The sequence below is a fragment of the Stegodyphus dumicola genome, chromosome X2 (assembly GCF_044657685.1).
Source record: "Stegodyphus dumicola isolate Sdum_Otavi_A_Nest chromosome X2, ASM4465768v1".
Lineage (NCBI taxonomy): Eukaryota > Metazoa > Arthropoda > Arachnida > Araneae > Eresidae > Stegodyphus > Stegodyphus dumicola.
Window position 1 is genome coordinate 31714537 of NC_140781.1, and position 22965 is coordinate 31737501.

Below are 22965 nucleotides of genomic sequence, written 5' to 3' on the forward strand. Positions count from 1 at the left end.
GATTTAGGGTTTTAGAATCATTAAATAACTCCTCATAATATATTTTTCCTGGCAAACATGAGCATTGGGTGTCATTGAAATTTTCAGTACCTAGGACCCTAAGACCGATCCCATCGTAGAACATAATATTTTACATATTTTATCTATAGTAGATACTTTCTTTCAATATTATATCTGCAGAAAGCTGGTGATGCAACGAGATGTAATTTCCACAAAACGAAATACTTACATAAATTGGAGTTGGCCTTTATTCTAAGAATACTTTCTTTAGAAAACGTTTGTCCAAGTTATTTCCGTGATTTCAAATTGAGTTTTATTTCATTAGAACCACACCCATCACATTATAACACTATATTTGCATGTGTGAGGAGTATATGTTGCAGAATTATCTGTAATAAAATTTAGATTATAATTTTGTAACCGAGAACAGTAGTATTTAATTAAAGATGATATAAAAAACAGGAAGTATTTTATGGAAAATGAGACAGTTTGAATAATTCCAGTCCCAGGCCCGAAATTTCAGACTTTCCAGAGCATTTTCCTGGGCCTTATCTCCATTTGAAATCCTGTATGCTTCACACACAGAAATGTAATAACTCCTGCTTTTAATATTTGTTCCATTTATTTCATTTTCTTTATCCAGAAATTGAAGAAAGTCTACGGAAAACAAACAAATTTTCAGAGTTCTGTTTTTATTAGCCTAAAAATCATTCAGATATATACTGTTCCGTATGAGCTCATTTATCCTAAAATACATATATTAAATTGAAATATATACATGAATACAATGTTAAAAGTATTCGGTATTCATAAACGGATATCAACAGAGCAGCCGGACCGTAACTATTCATACAATTTGCTGTAAGTTCCATGGTTTTATTCATTCATCTTACAGAGCCGGAAAATATTTATAATACCATCATGGTGTAAAACTAATTGTAGAATTATAAATATTGAAAATATGTACATATTTCTAATTACATTCTTCTTGATCAATTTACCATCATATTTGAGTGAATATAGAAAATTAGTGATCTCTAATTTTGATATTAGAAATCAAATTTTTCACGGGAACAAAATTTTTAAAGCTAATATTTTACATGAAAACGCACATGCATGGGAAAAAGCTGATTAATTCGTTAATATGGCTGATTATTCATAAATTCGCAACTTTGTTTTATATGAATAACAGTGAAAATTTACCATCAAACAGTGTTCGGGACATCAAAGCCACAGGTACTACCCATATATGAATCCCTTCAAGGAGGTTCCTACCAGAGTGTTCTGTAATTACCGTTGTTCCCTTGGGATCAACTGGGTTTTCGGCAAAGTCATGTGATGTTAGTGGGTTGAAGTGGGCCTGCCCTCTTTTCTGGCCGCATAACAATTACGGTAAGTGGATGGGATGGTCATTAGAGTAAGGATCAAGTGAAAGAAGGTGTTGTGGATGATGTTTCGGTGCATCATACTGCATACAGTGCATTGGGTCACAACGAGATGTAATTTTCCGTAAGCATGAGGCTCTAGATAAAGAGCTTTTCAGAATATAGAGGTGATTTTCACAGAAATTGGATATCTTGAGTCCCCCCCCTTCCCATCACTGTGAATGGGTTCTTGAAGAGCTTCCTATTTTTTTCCGCCAAGTGGAGGGAATATCTTACGTCTTATACCCCAGGCGAGAGGTACGAGAAGGACTCCCTGAAGTAGTTATATTTTCTATAAATTTGAAATAAAGTTTCAGCTATCGTAGCACTTTCTAACACAAGTATTTAAATCACCTTCAAGCGGATTCAAATAATATCACATAGTTTTTGTAGTAATAAATGTTTTATGATATGCAGTTTCTTCATGATATCCTGGTTTTATCTACGCAGAACGTCTGCACTGAAGTAATACTTTAAGTTCCTGGATTAAGTAATGTTTAAAAAACTTTTAGTTTTTAAAAAGTAGATACAGAAATTATAATTATTAATTCGTAAACATTTATAATGGTATTGTAGACGAATTCGTGAAGATTATGTGTTCACGAGAAAGTATAAATTATTTTAAGAAAAAACTGTGTTTTCGTTAAAAGCATACATTTTTAATACAGGAAGCGGAAACATATGCTTAGAATCGAACAGATTTAGCAGATTTAGCAGATTTGCATAAGCACCAAAACGGTGAAGACACAGACAACAGTAATTGAGATTAAAATATTTTCCTTTCAATATAGTCTTATTTCCTTATACATTTAAGACTGTAGAGTTTTGTAATTTATTCCTTCCAAAATTATTGTTAGTATTTATTTAAACTGCACGCGTTTCAATTTTATCTAATCTTTAAATCAACTGCACGTTTAATGTCCTCTAAAATTTTAAATTTCAAGTATTCACGTCAGAAAATTCTGCTTTCCTATGTACAGTGTACGACTAATGTAATTTCAAAAGCAGCGCATCGTATTATAATTGTTTTAAATGTCAACGAAATACGGCAGCAAAAAGTCCTTGAAAGTTCTCAGAAGTCTTAAAAGGTTAGATACAGATTTAATTGCATTTTCCCCGATTTAACGTGAGAAAGAAAATTAAACAAATTAAAAGGAATTATTCATGAGCAGCAAGTTAGTGAGCGAAGTCCTAGGATGTCAATGCGTCTCCATCCTATTAAAACTCCAGTTCTTAATCAAATGACGACAATTAAAGACGTATTTTTCCAGAATTTATCCGATTACCAAGGCTTCCTAATTTAGCACGGACGCAAGATTAACGCATTTAGACGCTGGATAACTATTCGGCTTTTCCAAGTCCTACTACACGCCAACAAAAGCAGTAATAATCTAGAAACTTTAATTGTCTCTGTGCTTATTTCAATGAAAAATAGTCTCCAGTTGAAATTACGCCGATACGTCAGCAATTATTTCTTGCGATATTCTTTGCTTAATTCCTTGATAGGTAGTTCCGTTCTCACATTTCTTAATACACAAATTTGAAGACAGTGTTTTGACGTTTTTAACGAGCCCTTGATTTTAGGCTACATGTGATGCTGACTTATTTATCATAAAGTACGGAAATTCCAGATCTCATTATTGCTCTTATTCATGATATTAGTCTAATCGAAGGTCTCTAATAGCTAAATAGTACTATTTGCAGAGTTTCAGAAAATAATAATTTTGAGAGATTCGTATGTATAGAAGATCAGTAAAAGTTAAATGAATGCGTTTCTACATACTTTATTTGGGAAAGAAAATTAATTTAGTTTCACAGTAATTCGTCTTTTTAAAGGCGAAATTTAAGGAAGAATCATAAGTATATTACTATGCATTTGTATCCTCCGCGGTCGGAAGCCATCTCAGCGGCGCACGTAATCACTCACCATGCATTTGCATAACCAGTATTCATTTGAAATGAATTATTTACCAATTTTAGATGCTTTATTGCATATACATAGGTATAGTTTGCGCACTTATGCTCTGTTATACTTATAATCATTAAAAAGCTTTGATTTCAAATTTTATCTGATAAACTTCGGTTTTTCAAGAAATCTCTACTTTCCAGTGAAATCATCACAGGGAAACTTTCGCAAAAGTTTTCTGTGAAAAACAAATCGGTGCAGGAAAACATCGCTGATCAGCAACATCCTGTATCAATAAATGCAAAATATAATTAATGTATTTAGTTAAACAAGCACAAACAAAAGAACTTCATTCTCATAAAATGTTTTACATTTTGATTTTCTTTATTTAATTTAATGAATGCATAAAAACTATAAATAATAATAATAAAGTACACGCATTTTCTTGAGTTTATATTACCATATAATTTATATTAATATATAATAATAAAGAAATAGTTTTCTGTGAATATATAAATTAAATTCATTTGCACACATAAGGAGGTTTATAATTTTTAATTAATCGAGTGATTTCCGAATGGACTGTTAATGCTCTAGAAGTTTTTAAGATCATCAAATGAACAGCATAATGGTGGAAAATATGAGAAGAAGTCAGTTGATAAGTCAGAAAACGTAATTATAAAATAATTTAAAGGGATACTCACCTGAAAGTTACCTTTTTCTCAGCTTAATCTTCTTAATTATTTAGGCATTTTCCAATCATTTTATCAGTGTCCTGATAACAGCTGCAAGACATTCTCTAGGTTGCTGCCTCAGCCACATTAAGACTTCATTTTGAACATCATTAGCATTTGCAAAGCGTTTCCTTAAGGGGACTCGTACACCTTAAAACCCATAAGATCTTCGAATATGTGACTGTTGCAAGAATTGTGATAACTGATTTGTTTTAAAGGCAATTACTTCCAACGTTTTACAGTTGACTACATAATATGGCTGCTTTCTGAAATAGTAATCAGAAAGTTTGTGTTGCCTAAAATATTTTTATAATTGAATCCGATTTATGACAAAATGTTTCGTCATGTTTCCACCTTGCGCGCACAATTTAAAACATTCTGTTGCACAATTTAATTCCATATTTAATACATAGCTTTCAAAACATTTGTAAACTACTGTGAACCAAAAATTCTAAGAATTTCATGTTAAAATTTTTATTTTATCTGGAGTTGAGTTTATAAAATGTATTTTATTAAAAAAATCTGTAATAATTTCGTGCCTAAAATTTTTTAATATTAAAATATTCATCAGATTTTTGGTTTAGTTAGAAAATAGTGCTTATATAAAGAATTCCATCCAATTTCAAGTATGTACCATTGGCCATTTTTAAAATATGCGCGCAAAGTGGAAACATGACGAAACATTTTGTCACAAAGCGGATTAAATTACAAAAATATTTGTGGCAACACAAACTTTCTGATTACTAGTTTCCAAATCAGCTATATTATGTAGTCAGCTGTAAAATGTTGGGAGTAATTGCTTTTAAAATAAATAAAATATCCCAATTCTTGCAACAGTCACATATTCGAAGAGCATAAGGGGTTTAAGGTGTATGAGCCCCCTTAACCCCCTTGTGCAAGACTTTACGCGAGAAACCCCTCTTTACATAAACAATTAGCATTCCTTTATGAGTATCTTTCACACGAAGTCCTTTTGCCGTCCTAAAAAAGCTAACAGAATGCTACTCCTCTCTTGTACAGTCTTTAAGTTACATAGGTATTTCAAACGGAACTACACATATGCAACTGGTACTAAGACTCTAAAGAAATGAATATCTTAACTAGGACGATTCTGCTACCTACTTACATACATGAAAAATGCATAGGGCTATTTTTAAATATATCATGCCAATATGTGGCTTAGTTATTAACTTAATTTCATAGACGCAAATAAACGTTGAAGCTTTGATTGAGTTGCTATTTATTTATTTATTTTTAACATAAATAAATTCCTTTCAAAATTTTCGGATTCCTTTGTTTATAATTTGACTAGCTGCTACGCGGCCAACCTTTAGTCTGGCTTTTAAATGTACCGGAAAATAACTAAAGAGACCATTAAATTTAAAAACTGCACAGAATTTTACTCTGCAGAACAACCTTATAAAAAAACACACAAATTTAAATAAAAATGTATTACATAAAAAATACAATGAAATAAGTAATATCCCTCAATACAAATATCAATTATCCTAATAAAAAATTAACCAGTTTCCCGTTGCCTTCTCTCGACAAACGTCCAGTATCCAAAAAAACATTAAATTTAAAAACTGCACAGAATTATCGCCCTCCTTTTTCTGAGTGGCAACAGTGCTGATATCAGCAACAATGGCAACAGTGATATATCAGCAACACTAGCTACTTTCTTAATCAAATGACGACAATTAAAGACGTATTTTTCCAAAATTTATCCGATTGCCAAGGCTTCCTTATTTAGCACAGACACAAGATTAACGCATTTAGACACTGGATAACTCTCATCGACTTTTTAACGTCCTACTGCATACCAACAAAAACAGTAATAATCGAGAAATTTCAATTGTCTCTGTGCTTATTTCAGTGAAAAGTAGTCTCCAGTTCAAATTACGCCGATTCGTCAGCAATTATTTCTTGCGATATTCTTTGCTTAATTGTTGCTGATATAATGAGAGATAATTGCCGATTTGATGCGATTACATCAAAAAAATTTTTTAAAAACTTATCCGAATTTTGAAAAATCGCTTCAAGTTGCACTGGCTCTTGTTTAGATGCACCTATGTACAACATTTCGTAGCCCTGGGTCTATTAGCTTACGTCCAGGAAGAAAGACACACACTCACAGACAGACTCTTCCTTTTATTATATGTATAGATGATAGCAAGAACAATGTTGTAATGGGTTCTTCTAATTTCAGTATTTAATCCATATAGCATTATGAAATTAAACTTCATTGTACATTCTGGGATTTACTGCATTGTGGATTGAACCTTTAATTTATCACGCAATGAACTATAGCAAAAATATAAATTATCTATTTTCGTTTGTTTTTATATTTTAGAGAACTGGTATCGAGTTTTTTTTTTCTACTGCACATTCTATATCTGAATCCCATAATTAAGCAAAAACTGGAAATTCGTGATCGTTTTCTTATTTTAGTAAGCTTCCACAATCACTCGTATAATTTGGTTTGATTTGAATTTTTGATTCTATCAACTTATTAAATCTGGTTATCACATTAATGTGTAGAATAGTGAGATCATGAATTTAGTAATGCAGACTACGGAACGATCCAACTAATTTCTTTAGAATCATAACAGAAAAAGAAATGTGCAACAGCAGAAAATCTGCAATATATATTGCCTCTTATATACTTTACAGAAAATTGCAAAAACCTTCTGGGAAATTAAAGTGAAGAACTGTACATTTATTATAATTCTGTTTACTTTATTTCTTCTCTTAGAATATTTATTTGAATCGAAAATTATTCTTTAATACATTAAAGAAAAGAAACGTCCATTCGTAATTCATTCACGCAATCTTCCAGATTGAAATTCTCCATTACAAAAATTGTGGTTAAACTTCTCATCCTGATAAGTGCAGCGTAGGCAACACTTCGTACTGCATAACAAAAAGTGATAAGTGCAGCGTAGGCAACACTTCGTACTGCATAACAAAAAGTGCATTCGTAAATTTGCACCAGTTGCTTTGCAATGTCACAAATACTTTCCAAGAATAACTGCATGCTAATGGAAAATTTATTAAATATAAATTTCCAACAATTTTTTAGGAAAATAATACGTTTCCGCAAATATATTTTTTTAGAAGCTTTCCAGTTTCATTTTTGACACTAACAAGAAATCCTGTCTTAAATTTTATTTAGCAGTTATTTGGAAAGTTATGCATGCTTCGCTTAACGCAACAGTTTCCATCTTTCTTCTTGTCATTTCTTTATGTTGTATCACTGTAAAAAAATATTTTAATTTTAACGGAATCGCATCGGGTTAGTTCACAGTAAAGAAAGACATTATAAGCTATTCGCATATATTAAAAATCTTTAATTTTTAGACAAATAAGTCAACAGTTGACTGGTCTACACGAACGTCTGTCCAGAACATAAAAACTTCTCAATCACTTACAACCTAACCGTGAGCATGAAATCAGTGTAGTCTAGACCAGGGGTTCTCAACCGGTGGTACGCAAAGAAGCAAAGTATTTTAACTATTAAATTCAAAAATTAAAATTCCAACATTCTGATTGAGTTTTTTCTCCAACAGTCGTAAATTTATGCGATCTGAGCTTTGTTCAAGAGTGGTAGTAGTACTTTGTAGTGGTGGTACTAAAGGTTTTCAATTCTTGTTTAGATTGTACGCGTTAGTCAAAAGATTCAGAACCGCTGGTCTAGACTATTGACGTCAGTGACCATTGCTAAATTCCTTCCCTTAAAAAATAATTATTTTGTACTCACTGGTTCCGTACTCTCTTTAGAGTATATTCGAGACTTAATGAAGACTGTCAGAAAAATTCTGACTTCCAAAGTTTTTGATTAGCAGCAGATTATGATCTATCATCAGCGTGCTCATATTTTAATATTCGTAGAGAAGCATTTTTCACAAGATAAGAGCCTTTTTACACTTCATTACATTATGGCCAATATAATAACCCCAGATGCATTTTCTGTAGAAACCTTGAACAATATTACCACCATAAATGTCCTCTTTGGTCCAATACAATCTCAAATGAGTGTAAGCTTTCTGTAACTTGCCACTACCGTTTACGAGTTCAAGCAATGTTTTAAGATTTATTCACTTACGAATTTATAAATGAGTCTTACTGTCTCACATGACATTCAGTGAATCTGCCTATCTTAGAGCAGGAGAATTTTAATATAGTAAAACCTCAATCATCTGACACCTCAAAGATTATATATCTTCAAGATTCGTTCGTTATTTTCGTTTAGGAATGAAAGACTGTTATAATAATGTTATTTATTCCAGTAATGATCATTCCTTAATTATCATTTTAATCGTTAGAAAATAACATTATTGGTTCAATAATTTCGACGTACATCGTTTAAAAAAGCTTTTGGTGGGTACATACATATTTACTACTTGCGTTACCTTCCCTCTGAATTATAAATTTGACAACACGGTAATGTAGAAATATTTCGTACATGATACACTCAATAGGTGCTCTTAGTGTTACTTACAAGTGTTGGCAATAAGTTTATTTCTATTAGCTCTTATTAGTTTATTCCTCTTAGTAACTAAGGGTTTCAGAGTTACTTTTTAAGTTTTGGGTCTATGCAAACTGTGGAGGAAGAAAATTGAGTTAAAAATAAACAACAGATGGTGTATATTTCAAACAAATTTTCAAAACTTTAAATGATTTTCTTTGTCTAAACTGGAAACAAAGTTGGATGGTGAAAAGGTTTTAATTCGTAGTCTCATTTACAGTTAAAACAAAATTCAGCCAAGAAGATGACACTTACAGAGTTTGATTTCCTTTGCTAACATGCAAGATATTTAATTGTATGTAGACATTCGCTATTATCTAAGTAACAACAGAAAAATGGGAAAATTGTATAAGACTCTTTATTTGAAACAAAGTAAGATGAATAGAAGGCACTCCCGGTGTTTACAAATCCGCCAGCATTTATGGGGAAAAACTCGAAGTAGTAAGTCAAATATTAAAGCTAAATTTAAATAACTAATAGTCAAAGACGATACAGAGAAGTTTAATGCGAAGTTGGTTCAGAACTTCACCGGCGTGGCCTCAACTATCGGCAGTTATAATGAAAGGCTGAAGACAGGAGCTCTTATCTAGAATGGCAAACCTAGTTATGGTCAGGAGTGGTAGAACACACTCTAGTGCAACAATTTCAAAAACTTCCTTTAAGTACAAGCGAGCTCATTTGCATTCTGGAAGAAAAACAGGAAGATTGAATAACTGGAACAGATTCAAAACATAAAATGACATATAACATAATAAAGAAACATAAAACATAATAAAGAGATCTCACACAATGTTAGATGTTTTTTTGAGAGGTTTGGTACAAATATTTCGTAGGAATGTGTCGAGATGCCCCTTTGCAATTTGGGCAACTGGCAGTACAGCTGGTCTACAAGTGTGCAATTCATACCTCATGTCTAGTCAAACTCTATGCACATCCTGTCGTGACGAAGTCAATGTAATGAGTGTAAGTATCATAAAACTGCAGCAGTTTAAGCTGTGGAAGTTCAATAACTAGCAGACACATAATCGGGACAATACGTTAATGAGTAATAGTATATGTACAATGCTATACAATCATAAATACTTGGCAATTACATGAAATACAAGTTTGAAATCCTTTGCAAATATAAGAACTTGACAACATTGTGTAATTACATATATTAATAGACATTTTGTAGTTAAAATTACCTCACAAACACATCTTTCATAGGCTAGGAATTTTTGGCAAATATTATGAAGCATAATACATTGTAAAGAATTTTCTCTTTCCTTGCTAAAACTTGTAAATGGGAGCACGTACGGCTAGCAATCGGAAAGTTTTGAATTCGAATTCCGTCAAAGACATCGGTGAACATATATTCTCTGTTTCAAAATAAACCTGATGACTCTATTACTTGATAATACTCTGTAGTTAGAATATTTGGTACAATTATGATATGTATTTATGGAAGACAGTGTTACAAGTGGCATATGATATGCGCAGTGTTATGTAGTAGCAAGTAGTTAAAAGGTGAATATATGTCCACAAAGTTATATAAGTATTTTGCTTCTTAGCATACTGTGCTATTAAGCAGAATTAGGAATGTTTCTGAAGGCATTTAATAATTTAAAAGTGTTTATAATTTATTAAACGTGTAGAAACAAATTACAGTCTTTACAATATGTACAACGGTTATTTTAGCAAGTTTACAGTATTTACAGCAGCATCTTACAAACTGCAATATGCGTTGTTTTGTGGGGAGAATTACATATAGTATAAAAGTAATAACAGCTATAATGTTATTTTCTGACTTCCAATCTGGAAGATGGATAAATTGATAGCCTGCTCTTGCTGTACTTGCTTGCTACCTTTCTAATACTTTTATTATGCGTTCATTTTGAGCATACTGGGTGCAGTGCTGCTCGGGTTAGCTACTGAAGCTTTCCTTTCGAAGGGTTCTGTTCTTCATCTACAGGATATCTTCCCTTTCTTCCGAAGAACCACTGCAAGCAGGAAGATCCATAAGTCTATAACGAGTACAATGCTGAAGACGGAGGTCGTAAAAAATTGGTTCTGGATCCTCTAGGCAGACACACACATATTGAGGAAGATTTCTTAAAGCAAAATCTTTTGCAGTCGTATTTCTTCTGAGTTAAATCAAACTCAATCACAAGGTCTGATTTTGATTTCATTCAACTAGTTACTTCATCTTATGGAAAATGCATAGGACAGTTTGACAGTGAGTTTCTTATGCTATTAAGCAAAATGCATAGTTTTTTGTGACGATTCTTAAATGGTTCAGATAAACCTCATTGAATTACGTGCTTACTTCATTAAATTAAGTCATTTAGTTATGTGACTGTTACACCATTGAAAGTAATTTTTATTTGATTCCGAATTGCGTATTCATTTATTCATTAATTGCCTAGAAATACTAGTAGTTAGTTTACTATTATTTTATAGCAGAGCTTCATTTGTCTGAACTACCTGAGGTGAAGCCATTTCGAGTAAACCATTCTCAGATACCTTTTCATAAAAACTCTTAATTCGTTTTACAATCATACAATCATATGTCTGATAATAGCATTTAACATTATGTTACTTAGCTTCTTTTTTATAATTAGTTTTCAAAAGTAAATAACTAATTATAAAAAAGAAGCTAAGTAACATAATGTCCCTCACTAACGTTTCCAGTTCTAAAAATTCCCTTCTGAAAAATTGTTAATGTCAGTGATAATCAACTGGAGAAACTTTCCTTACAGAGATGAAATTCAATTGGGTATTCTGCAAAATTCGTTTTAATTTTCTGAAATATTTGACGTTCCTAACTTTAGGAATTTGCTACCATTCGCCGAATTATTTTAATACAAAGAAGATTTTTATAGATGTAATATTTCAATAGTCACAGATACACGAAAATGATCCTTAGAATAAATATTTTATCCCTTATATTTGTTATATACACTACCCTGAGATCCCATGTTTACATTATGAAATAGATAATACTTGCATATAATCAAAACGACGGTAAAGACGTCGATTTAGAATAGAATCTGAGATGGCTGGTTTCTCTCTGTGGCTCTGTCTCATTAGATTATTTCTCAACATTTTTTTTTTCAAGCAGAAGTTAATTGACGCGAAGTTCAATATACCTGATTTGATATCTTTTGTTTGCAGAGATTTCAAAATACTTAAAAAGTTCTTGTTTGTTTGTTATTTTTGTTGTCTTTTATTCTTCTTAAAACATTTTAATTTAGAATAGTATCACAAACGTTAAAGATAAAAAAGAATTGATAGCATGTATTAGTTATTTAAATAACATTACATTCTTATTGATTTGGAAAACTCTTCTCAAAAATTTCCAAACATTCGATAATAAAATGAAATGAATATGTTGCATTATAGGACAGTTAGTTCTGCTTTTTTTCCAACTTCTAATTTATTGCTTTAAAGTATTTCAAACTGACTGCAAATTCTCGTGAAATTAGAGTAAATAGCTTTATGTATTTCTGTTTGCTTTACTCTTTGCCGAGCGTATTTGTTTGCATTTACTGTAAATCGCTGACATTTTAAAATACGGAAACGAATACCCGTAATTTATTCGAGACGTTTTAGATATTGAAATTCAGCGATAGAAAAAATGGTAAGCTTCTTAGATGAGTGCAAAGCAGGTGCAGATGAGTACTTCTATTGTGCACACTTTCTCGCTGTAAATAATTTTACAAAGAAAGCCGATAAATTCGGAAGCTAGTCTAGATTTCCTTCAAGGAGCTGAAGTTAAATAAAAATAATAGAAATGCTTATGCTGAAATATTTTTAGTTAATGAAATATTCACGTTTCTTTGAAGGATATATATTTCTCTTCTTGGAAATAACTACTTTAGATTACACAAAAGGTAATATATAAAACGTTTAAAATTCAGTTAAAATAATGCGAAAGATGAAATATGTATTCTTTGTGATCAATTTGAATTTTTTAAATGTTGAACATTTCTAAACAAAACTTAGGTAAAAACAAATTGACCACAGATGACCTTATGAAATGATTGAAAAGTTAAATAAAGATGCTATTGAAATATTTTAATTCTTAAGAGCATTGATATGTATACCTATGTATTTAAATTTAAGCCGACTTTACTTTTTATTTAATAGTTTTCAAATCTTGCAATTTATAGTTCAGTTAAATCAATAATGACATATTTGTCTTCATACTTCAGAGTAAAAAACATTTATTTCTTTGTTTGATAATCATGAAGTAGCTATAGGAATTGAGATTATTATTTCTGACGTATAATTAATTTTAGAAACTGAAGAATTGATATTAGTTTTAAATAAATTCTAGCCTTGTTATTGTATCTATAAGCAAATGTTCTGGCTTTAGTGAAATTTCAACACGTTTTTACCTTTACAGAGGTAATGAGAAGCAAATATTGGATCAGAAATTCTTAAGCAAAATTTAAAAGTGGGGTTTCATTTCAATTGACTTCTGGAAGATAAATGTTTTCAGGAGCCAAATGGCAATAAAAAAGGTTTTTGATATTTTACAGATAAATGAAAATCTCAAGAATATTATGAAAGAAAAATAGGCACTTTTGTATTTATTTTTTGGGTATTTACTTATTTTTAAATTTGAATAAAAGCACTAATCTTTAAATATATTACAAATAAAATTTGTCATAGAAAAGTTCCCATTCGTTTACATATTGACCATTCTTTATTTGTAGTATATGTTATTGACTTTCTGACTCTTGGGTTATATTCAGCTTGTATGACATGAGGATTTATTTGGGGAAATATATTTTTTTTATTTACTATAACGAGCAATAGCCGTTATAGGCATTGGCCACTATTAAGAACGGAAGCGGTGATCACTTTATTATGGAGACACCTAACGGGTGGGCCACCGTTCCCTCCTATAAAGGGAAATATAATTTACATTCATCCCTTCTCCGAATACTCTGACTGTCGTACCGAAGGATCCGGGTTTCGAACCAGACGCTTCGGTACGACAGTCAGATACTCTAACCACTTCCCCGTCTGGGAGGCAAACTTAAAATATACTTCCGTTTGTTATCTCTTTTTTTAAATTTAGATTATTATTATTCACTTTTCATTTTTAAAGCGACAGTTTTCGCATTAAATAATCTTCTGTAATTCAAGGTCTGCAAATATCAGAATTTTAAATAATATTCACTTTTCATCAGTTGTTAAATGACTAATGTATGAAAGCAAAAGATGCAAGAGCTTATCTGAACAAAACGCCTTATGGTATGCCCAGCAAGAAATTCTGATTTCTGGTTTTCCTCAAAAAACGGTGAAGTGCTGAGGCTAGGCTGTACAGTAATTAAACACTGAAAAAGTGGATCAGTCTGAAAACACCTTCTATTTTAGTTTTTGGAGCTGGTCGAAGCTACATGGTCTCCCACTTAAAGAAATGAAAAGCATATTCAAACATCTTCCACTAACATATGTTTATTAATTGCACAGGGAGCTACCAGAGATTAGAGTCGCCCTACATTGTGAAGGATACACATGTTCGGGAATTTCACTCTTTCATTGAAAGTGTGACGAATATGATGTTTCAGTTATAGTTTCAGATATCTTAAATGCTTGGCCTATTTTTTTAACCTGGGAGACGTGTGGCTTTCGTCCCTGGACCTGATTCATCTAAACAGACTAAACACTGCTTTTAGACTTTTGATATATCAAGCAAATAAATATGGTATTTCAGGCAAAGTGAGACTTTGGGATTCTCCTTCACGATCAGATGAAGACGGTAAGCAGAAAACAAAGGAGAAACTGTTAATCAGGCTTGCAAAAGGAGTGTATCAAGGTAACTTAGATCACATGCTTCGATTCGTTGGACATAAGAATATATTAAAGTATTATTTACAGATGTGAAAGTAGATGAACAGTATACTATACGAAAAATAAATGTAGTTATAAGCGAATACTGTTCTACAGTAATACGTATCGTAAGAAAAATGAAGGTTTTTTTTTTTAAATTAAATGTTCCAAGAAATCATTTTAGAGTAAAAAATTGCTAATGCAATTAAAGTTTCAATATTTAAATTGAAAACAAATCTTTATTTGATTGTTTCCCGTAGAAATTAATATCATTTAATGTTTGATAAATAATAAATAGATAATAATTTAAAATTCCGTCAAAATTTAATTCAGTTGGACATAATATGCTAATGTGTGAACAGGGCTTTATATAAATAGTCTATCTCAGTTGAAATATTTAAACATTTTGTCTGCATAAAAAATAAGCTACACATATGTTTGATTAAAATAATTAACTTTTAAAAAATGTAACACCTATTTTTATGGCATATCTTGTAAACATCTGAAACCGTTTATTTCTTTATACTTCAGTAATGAACCGGACCTGAAAGAAATATTTGTATATTATGTGAAACGGAGACCTCATTGCATATTCTTCGTCTTAAATAAGCATTCATTTCATATTAATGAAATCTGAACAGCATTTTTGAAGATGTGTAGATAACGTAAATAAGATATTAAGCTTGAATAATTCATATGCGAAACGAATAACTGATATATTGTAATAAACATGTACAATTTCAATGCACACGCAAAGGTTAACTTTCCGAACTGCATGCAGTTTCTCAATTAGATTTATTGCTTATTATCCTATTTTCGTATCTTTCATCAGCGAGATAATTAGTATTAAAATCTTCCTAAGAAGATTTGGCTCTTAAGAAATGCAGATCATCTTGATTACTATTCAAGATAATGATAATTATTTGCTTTTAAGTATGCGTATGCAAATTAATATGATTTAGTAAAGTATTGCAAACATTTAAATGTTAGGAAGCGAGATGCAGTTCTTTAGTCTTTAGGAATCTTTAAAATAAAAAGAACTTTCCTATTTCCAATAGAATTCAAGGTACAGTTTCTTCTAATTGAAGGAACAATATCCATTCATTTTGATAATATTTATGCAGTTCAAATCGTGAGAATCAAATAGATTAAAATAACAAAACATTAAAGTAAAAAGCATTAAAATAAAAAAAAGTTATTAACTCGGTTTGAAGGGTTATTAGGGCAGTTAGGTGCAATACTTCACCTTCGTTTTGAGTCATAATTTATTATTTATTAAGGTAAAAAAAAATTCCTAATCTGGGACTAGCATTTTTTAAGCGAGCAGTAAAATAAAGCGAATTATCATTCCTTTGCTATCTTAGAAATCAGTATTATGCATAAATCGTAAAGTTAATGTAAAGTTTATTTGTACTGCGCATCTAACAAACTAAAATGTTAATAAAGCTAGCAACCTCTTCTTGCTCTGGGAGAATGCAAAGATATTTTAAATATATACAAGCTGATTATAGATTAGATATTAGTCGCCCAAATCAAGAGTTATGCTAACGTAATATTGGTACTAAAGCAAAATGTTATAATTCACCAATGCATTATCCAATTCGCATGTGACGCATAAGGGTTAAAGCGTTGGATGGAATTGCGCTTAAGAAACTATTATTCTTGTTCTGTATTTAACTTCAGTTAATTTCATTTCTGGTAGAGCTTACGAAAAATGTAGAAGAGTGCGGGAAAGATTTAATATAATAAATAGCGTATCAGTAAAAATAAATCTTTCAGTACAGTACACTATATTTCTTCCTTTTAACTGTATGCTTACATTTTAAAATCTAGAAGTGATCCAGAAGCGAGTGGGAGTGCTGTTGTTTATAAAATTTCATACATTTTGCGATTGAGTTTTTGATTTACCTTTTTGTACCATTTTTGATTTGATTTTTGAATAAAATAGTTATTATTTGCTTTGAAATAATTTAGCAGAAAATGTCTTCATATTTATCTGCTTACTTCAATAAATAAAAAAAATGCCCTGCTTGATTTAGATTGCAGGAAGGCAATTTTTACAGTAAAGGGACTTTTCCATATATTAAATGTATAATTACGCTTCTAAATATATACTGGGTTCAATGCTCTGACTAATTTTGAAGGATTTAAAACATTTTTTATTGGGTGGGGGGGGAAGGAGTTCCTTCTCTCGAATTCTAAAAGTCATTTCGATTGGATCTTGGATCTTTTCTATGTTCAAATATTTCTTTGCATCTAACATAAAAGTTATTGCTAGGTGTTAACATTCATGAACATCAACTACAGCTTTTGCTGATAGATTGTAAACAATGGCGGGGATACAATACACAACTGTTGCCATGGGAACACACGGTCAATCGACTTTCAGCTCGAGAACAGGGGCCGAAGGAATAAGCTAAAACTGGGGGTAGGGGAGAGAAAAGTGGGCAAGTGGGCCTCTAAATGGGATTGAGCCCGTAGAAACTCGATTAGCTTCACATCAAATGGCCGAGATAATCAAATCGCATTCGGATGCAGATGATCTAACCAGGAACTCTCCATGTGTCTTGTTTGGAGTAAAATAAATAAATATCAACGAATCCGCCACGGTTAGAGTAGGAGAACCACTGGAATTACAAGAATACTGTCTTTTAATTACAGCGAAACTACAGCAATTAGTGAGTTGCGCAATTTAAGCCCATTTCTCAGAATGTCCGCTAGCTTTTCCCCATTCCAATGCTTAATTGGGTATGACGTTCAATAAAATATCGTAATAATTGAATATCTAAGATTTATTATTAAAGCAAATGCTTAATAAAGAATTCTACTCAACTGCATCTCAAATCAGCTATATATATTATATTCACATATAATATATATATATATATATATATATATATATATTATATACACATACAATATATATACATATATATTACATATATATATTATATACTATATACCATATATACATATGTATTATATGTAATACTTATACATATATATACATATATATTATATGTAATACTTATGAATATATATTACATATATATTACGTATATATGAAATATAAAATAAAAATTATTTTTAAAATCTATCCCATAACCACATACAAAACCAAAGAACAGAAGCGCAGTGGCAATCTGCAAGAAAGAGGGAGGCGAAACGTGTCAAAACCAAAAATGAAAGTAAAATTTACATCTTCCCGCTGCATCGTCATTAAGGAGTTGGTGCAATGAAAGAAGTAAACGAATAAAACAGCCTATTTCTGAATCATCAAAGACACAAAGTTTAAAAATTTGAAATTTAAAAATCATCTGATATATAAGAGCAGTCTTTGTTGGCTCAGAAACAGGTTTGCACACAAATTACTTTGATTGTTTCTCTAAGATTATTCTTCTGAATTTTAATTTTTATCAAAATGTTTAAACATACAATAAAATGCGTTTTTACAGCCGGTTAGTTATCATATTTTATGAATTACGTAAAACTCTTTTATATGACAGCTATTTAATAATAATTAATCAGCGAGTATGATTGTTGAAATTTTGTCATGCTTTTGAATCACAATTATTTATTTGGGTATTTATTTACAATATATCATTTTAAATCTGTTTATTGAATAATGTGCAATGAATGCTCTGATTAACTGATATTTATGTTTTTCTTGAAACGAAACTTAATTTATTCAGAAAAGTTAGAAGGTATAATTTATATATATAAGTAATAAGCCTCCATTTGAGAGTTTTTTATAATGCTGTTTAAAAAAAAGCATTTTATGTTTGAAAACTGAAAAAGCCTTGATCACTGAAATCATTTGTGAAGGCAATATGTTTCTGGAGATAATATTTCCAGGATGGAGAGAAAAGTGTCATAATTGCTAAAGCAATAAATCATGAAAATGTATGGAAAAATTTTATGAAAACTATATTTATACCGTTCAGCTATTATATATAGTCTGTTACACTCAAGAAAAAAAATGGATTAAAAATTGTTGTTAGTTAAAACAATGTAAAATTATTTTAACATTTTAATTGAGCATATAGGTAAATTTTTTACTTAATAATAACAATAATAATAATACCATAAATAACTTTTGAGAAGAAAATACCCTTTATTTCGGTATTACGTAGCTCACCTATATTTTAAGGCAAGTTCCTGATATAATGTCTTCGTTAGAATTTGCCCATCAATGGCCAAGTGCTAAAGTCGCTGAGCACTGGTAGTTCAGTGCAAGGCTCTAATCCTAAAGAATGGGCTGGCTGCATGGGCGTTTACGTGTTTTTCCATATGCGTACGAGCTAGGTTTCCGTAGAAAGACCTCCACGAAGGCTATCCCTTCCTTATGCAGATAGGCTTTGAGTGCTTTGTCATAATTAAATAAATGAACCAAACCTTCCTTGCCAATCCTTCCTAAATAATAAAACCTCCAATTTGAAAAAAAAGTAAAAATTAAAATTAAAAACTCCTTTTACATGAATACGTGTAAGCATATATTATAAGGTATTTCTCCCACTTCCCTAGCGTGCCTTCGTGGTGTAGTGGTTCAGCACGCTGGGCCGGCATTCCAGAGGTCCGTGGTTCGATTCCCGGCGAAGGCGGTTGCATATTTTTCATCTTTTCTGCTTCCAATTAACCTAATGACTCTACAATATGAAGGCAAAATGTAAATTATTAGCTGTGTTACAGCACACTCAAGAAAACGTCTTTGATAATATATTTATAAAAGATAAGCAAGTACGTCATAAAATTTATTTATGACCTTACAACTGATATATAAATTATAATTTTGCTTAGCTCTTACCAAACGTGAGATTTAAACAGTTAAATTGGAGTTGCACACTTTCAGCGACTTAAAATATATGACTCAGATATTTGATATTAACCGAGTGAAACATTCAAAGAAAACTAACTCATATGAATTAATTCTAGAAAATATTTTTTTAACATACTCCAACTAATGTCATTTGTTGAATGACCAGTGTTTTAAGTGACGTAGAATAACGAGTAATTTCGTTATTTTGTTTTGATACTTTAAGCATATTTTAAAACGTCTAATATTTAACTCCACAATCCTTTAAATAACAGCCATATAATCATACATTTCTTTACTCTCTTCCTTCTGTAAAGTTAATAATTTAATGAGAAAAATTTCGTTTTTCTTAATGTATTATATATTATAATATACCACTGATCACTTTATAAAATTATTTTCGACTAGGAATCGAATTTATCTAAACATATTAGTCATAGAACATTCGTTAAAAATAAAAAATAATTAGTAAAGAAAAATCTGATATCATTTATTTGTTTTATAAGTAAATAATATGGATTTAACGAATTCACTGAGTTAAATTAATGAGACAAACTTATAATGCGTCTAACACACATATTCAAATTATGATTAATTATTTCGAAAGTCTTTATAGGAAAAATAAGAAAATCTTATAAAAAGCGCTAGCAAATAGCAATTTAATAGGAAAACCTCATAAACAACAGTAGATGTAATAGCATGCATGAACGTATTGAATAGACGTATAATCTCTCATCAATTTAACAAAAAATTCTTTTGAATTGAATGCATCTTTATATCATTTTCATGTTACTGATAATGCATTTCGTTTCGATATATATAATGCTAGACAGGTGACAACAGTAACTTAAATTTGAAATACCTCAGATTCCATTATCTCCATGCAATCATTTTTCATTTTTAGGTATGATTTCATATATATGTGTTACATTTAATAGACCCAGCTTGAAAATCAGGTTTATTCCTTTGAATAAATTTGTACTTCCTTTCCCTTGAATTAAAATAACAAGAGTCGTAAATGCATATTTCGCTCTAAAGTATCACACAATTTTGCAATTAAGAAACTAAGTTATTATGGAGATTATATGATATGTTCTTTCTGTTTGCAGAACACAATACTCGATCGATAAATTTTAGGGTTCGATAGATCCCTAACAGTATATGCGAACTAGTTTTCAAGCCATTGATGCTTTATGTGATGTTATGTGACGTGCTCTTTTTTATCTTTTAAATATAGATGCCCTTCACTATGTGAATTTAGACGTTGTTACATGCTAACGATTCTTAAAAGTCTCCTAAATAAATACCTTTAAATAAAGAAAGTGTCTGAACCTTCATTGCAAATGCGGCAACAATTTTTACAGAAGTTGAAAAACAGCTAAAAATAGCCTAAGGAAGAAAAATATGTAATAGTATAATTTTTCTTAATGCAGGAACGAAACTAGTTCGATCTTAGAAATGCAGTATCGCTGTGGATAAACTTAACTTAATTGTTCAAGAGCACTTCAGTCTGGAAACAAGGTAGACCAACTTCTGATTTTGCTAAGAATTTCAAAAGTCTCTTGCTCGAAGGGAGTACAACGGAAGTCACTGTCAGAACATTCTGTTCAGCTTTACCAAATGGCTGTTTCACTTCTCTATCTCTCCGACATAATTGACGAGTCGAAGCATATATAAAGGATAATTTGCTAATCAATTTGCCTTCAAACCCAATTAAAAGGAATAAAAAAGTGTATTCGTTTGAAATTTCATACGAGCAAGTACAGAGTACTTCTACGAGCAATCCGAGACCGAAATGATATATTTCAGATCAGCCCATGACAGATATAGATTTGTAAGAGAGCAACGCCTCACATTTTTTACTCTACTTTTCTACTTTTATTGTGAAAACAATTTCTTATTTTTTCATACCTTTTCTCATGGTAAGTTCTGCAAGTTGACATCATCCATCCATACATACAACATCCTCCCTGAAGCTGCACTCTACTAATGGAAACATCATCATGAATTATAAACTTTCCACGAGTTTTGAAGAATGAGCGAAACACATGTTTACGTCATTTTCTTCTTTATGCAAAGAAATGAAGCAGGAGAATGACATCAATTTTACTATGCAAAGCAATCCGGCTAATTAATAGTTGGTCATTATTCAACCATGTTTAATTCTAGTTGAAATTCCTTAGGTCAAGTGTCCGAACGGAACTTATTTACAACTATGCATCTAGGTAACAATTTGTTTCCTCTATTACGATTCAGAGAGACGAACCTGGAAAAACATTTAAACTGATGTGTGATTAACAGGCAGCTCTTTCTGATCTGAGTACCGGTTACCACAAATGTTATTAGCAAATAAAAATTGATCCACATGTTGGTCTGTGTAAACTTTCTTGACACTATATAACAGGGTAAGTAATTAAAGATCTATATTTATAATTTGGGTTGTTTCGGTAACAACGCCAGCACAACTTAAGTAATAATCATTTCTAGTATTTGATATTCCTAGTATCTAATTATCTGGACTAGAGTTCTATATCGTGTCAATCTGAGTTAACATCCTAATTAGACAACCGAGTTTTCATGTCATCTGTGAAAGTACTACTAATTCTTTAGAAGGTTTTTAAAATAACCTTCTTAATTTAAACGTGACCTTAACAAGGCACAACTTGTGCGTACAAATCATATTATCCACGGGAATTAAATAGCAGGAAATTGAGTTTAAAAATTAAAATTAATTCGTAGCTGGAGACTATAATAACTTGTCTAAACTAAGCACTGGCTCAAACTTTTAATAGTGTTATTTTAGCAAAATAACTAATGCCGAAATGTTAACTAGCACAGATGGTCGAGGGGAGGTATGTCTACGAGTGTCAAAAGTTCTCTATCTAAAATTTTCAAAACCGTGGCCTTAAAAAGTTGTACCTCATTTGCATACTGGTTTAAGGACCACCGAAAGAAAAGTGACAGTACAAGTCTAAATTATTAGAAAACGAGTTAAATAACAAAAACCTTTTAGATTCACCAGAAAAGTTAAAATCAACTTTTAGGTGTCGAAAATGTGTTCTCTAGAAATTTCCAAAATGTCGCTGATTTGGCGAGAACGTTGTCAAATGCTCTCAACCGGAATTGATGATAAGCACATTCCTGAGGTTATTCTTTTACGTTTCATCTCCTATCAGCCACTTTCTCTCATAGAATTTTGAGATAATGTCAAGCTGCTATTAAATTAGCATTTAGAGTCGGTTTACTCACAGTTAGTTATTTGACATGTTTGAGAAGTACGTTTAGAAGGAAACCTCTTCCCATTTGGCATTTATTCCTTTGTGAAAATTAGTCTTGAATTAAGTAAAATCTCAAAGAGGAAAACTCAAGCATATTATACAATCACGGTTTATTCTTAAGTGTTTTAAATTGTTTCTTGAACCAGAATGAACTCTAAATGGTGATAAATTAGTAAGGGTAGAAGGAAGGCTATTTATTATCCTCAAATATCATACACTTAAATTTAAAAATGCACTGAGATAAAATATTTCTTACAATGTGCGTGCATGTCATTTTCAGCATGTAAATTCCTAAAACATGGCACAGCTTTCTTAAAATTTCAATAAGCTGGATGAAAGAGTAGTGTGTTTGCATAGTTGCGGTTTCTCGAACTGATTTAATTAATGCTTATGGCTTTTATTTAGAGCATATCTAATTTGCTTTCTAAGGTTATATCAAAATACAAATTTAAATAC

At 31.1% G+C, this 22965-nt stretch overlaps 1 non-coding gene across 1 annotated transcript; it reads left to right on the forward strand.

Annotated features, from left to right (window-relative positions):
- Positions 1 to 18945: 18945 nt before the first annotated feature.
- TRNAA-GGC (transfer RNA alanine (anticodon GGC)) lies at positions 18946 to 19019 on the forward strand. Its single transcript has one exon. It is a non-coding gene; the product is annotated as a tRNA-Ala (tRNA).
- The last annotated feature ends 3946 nt before the right edge of the window (positions 19020 to 22965 follow it).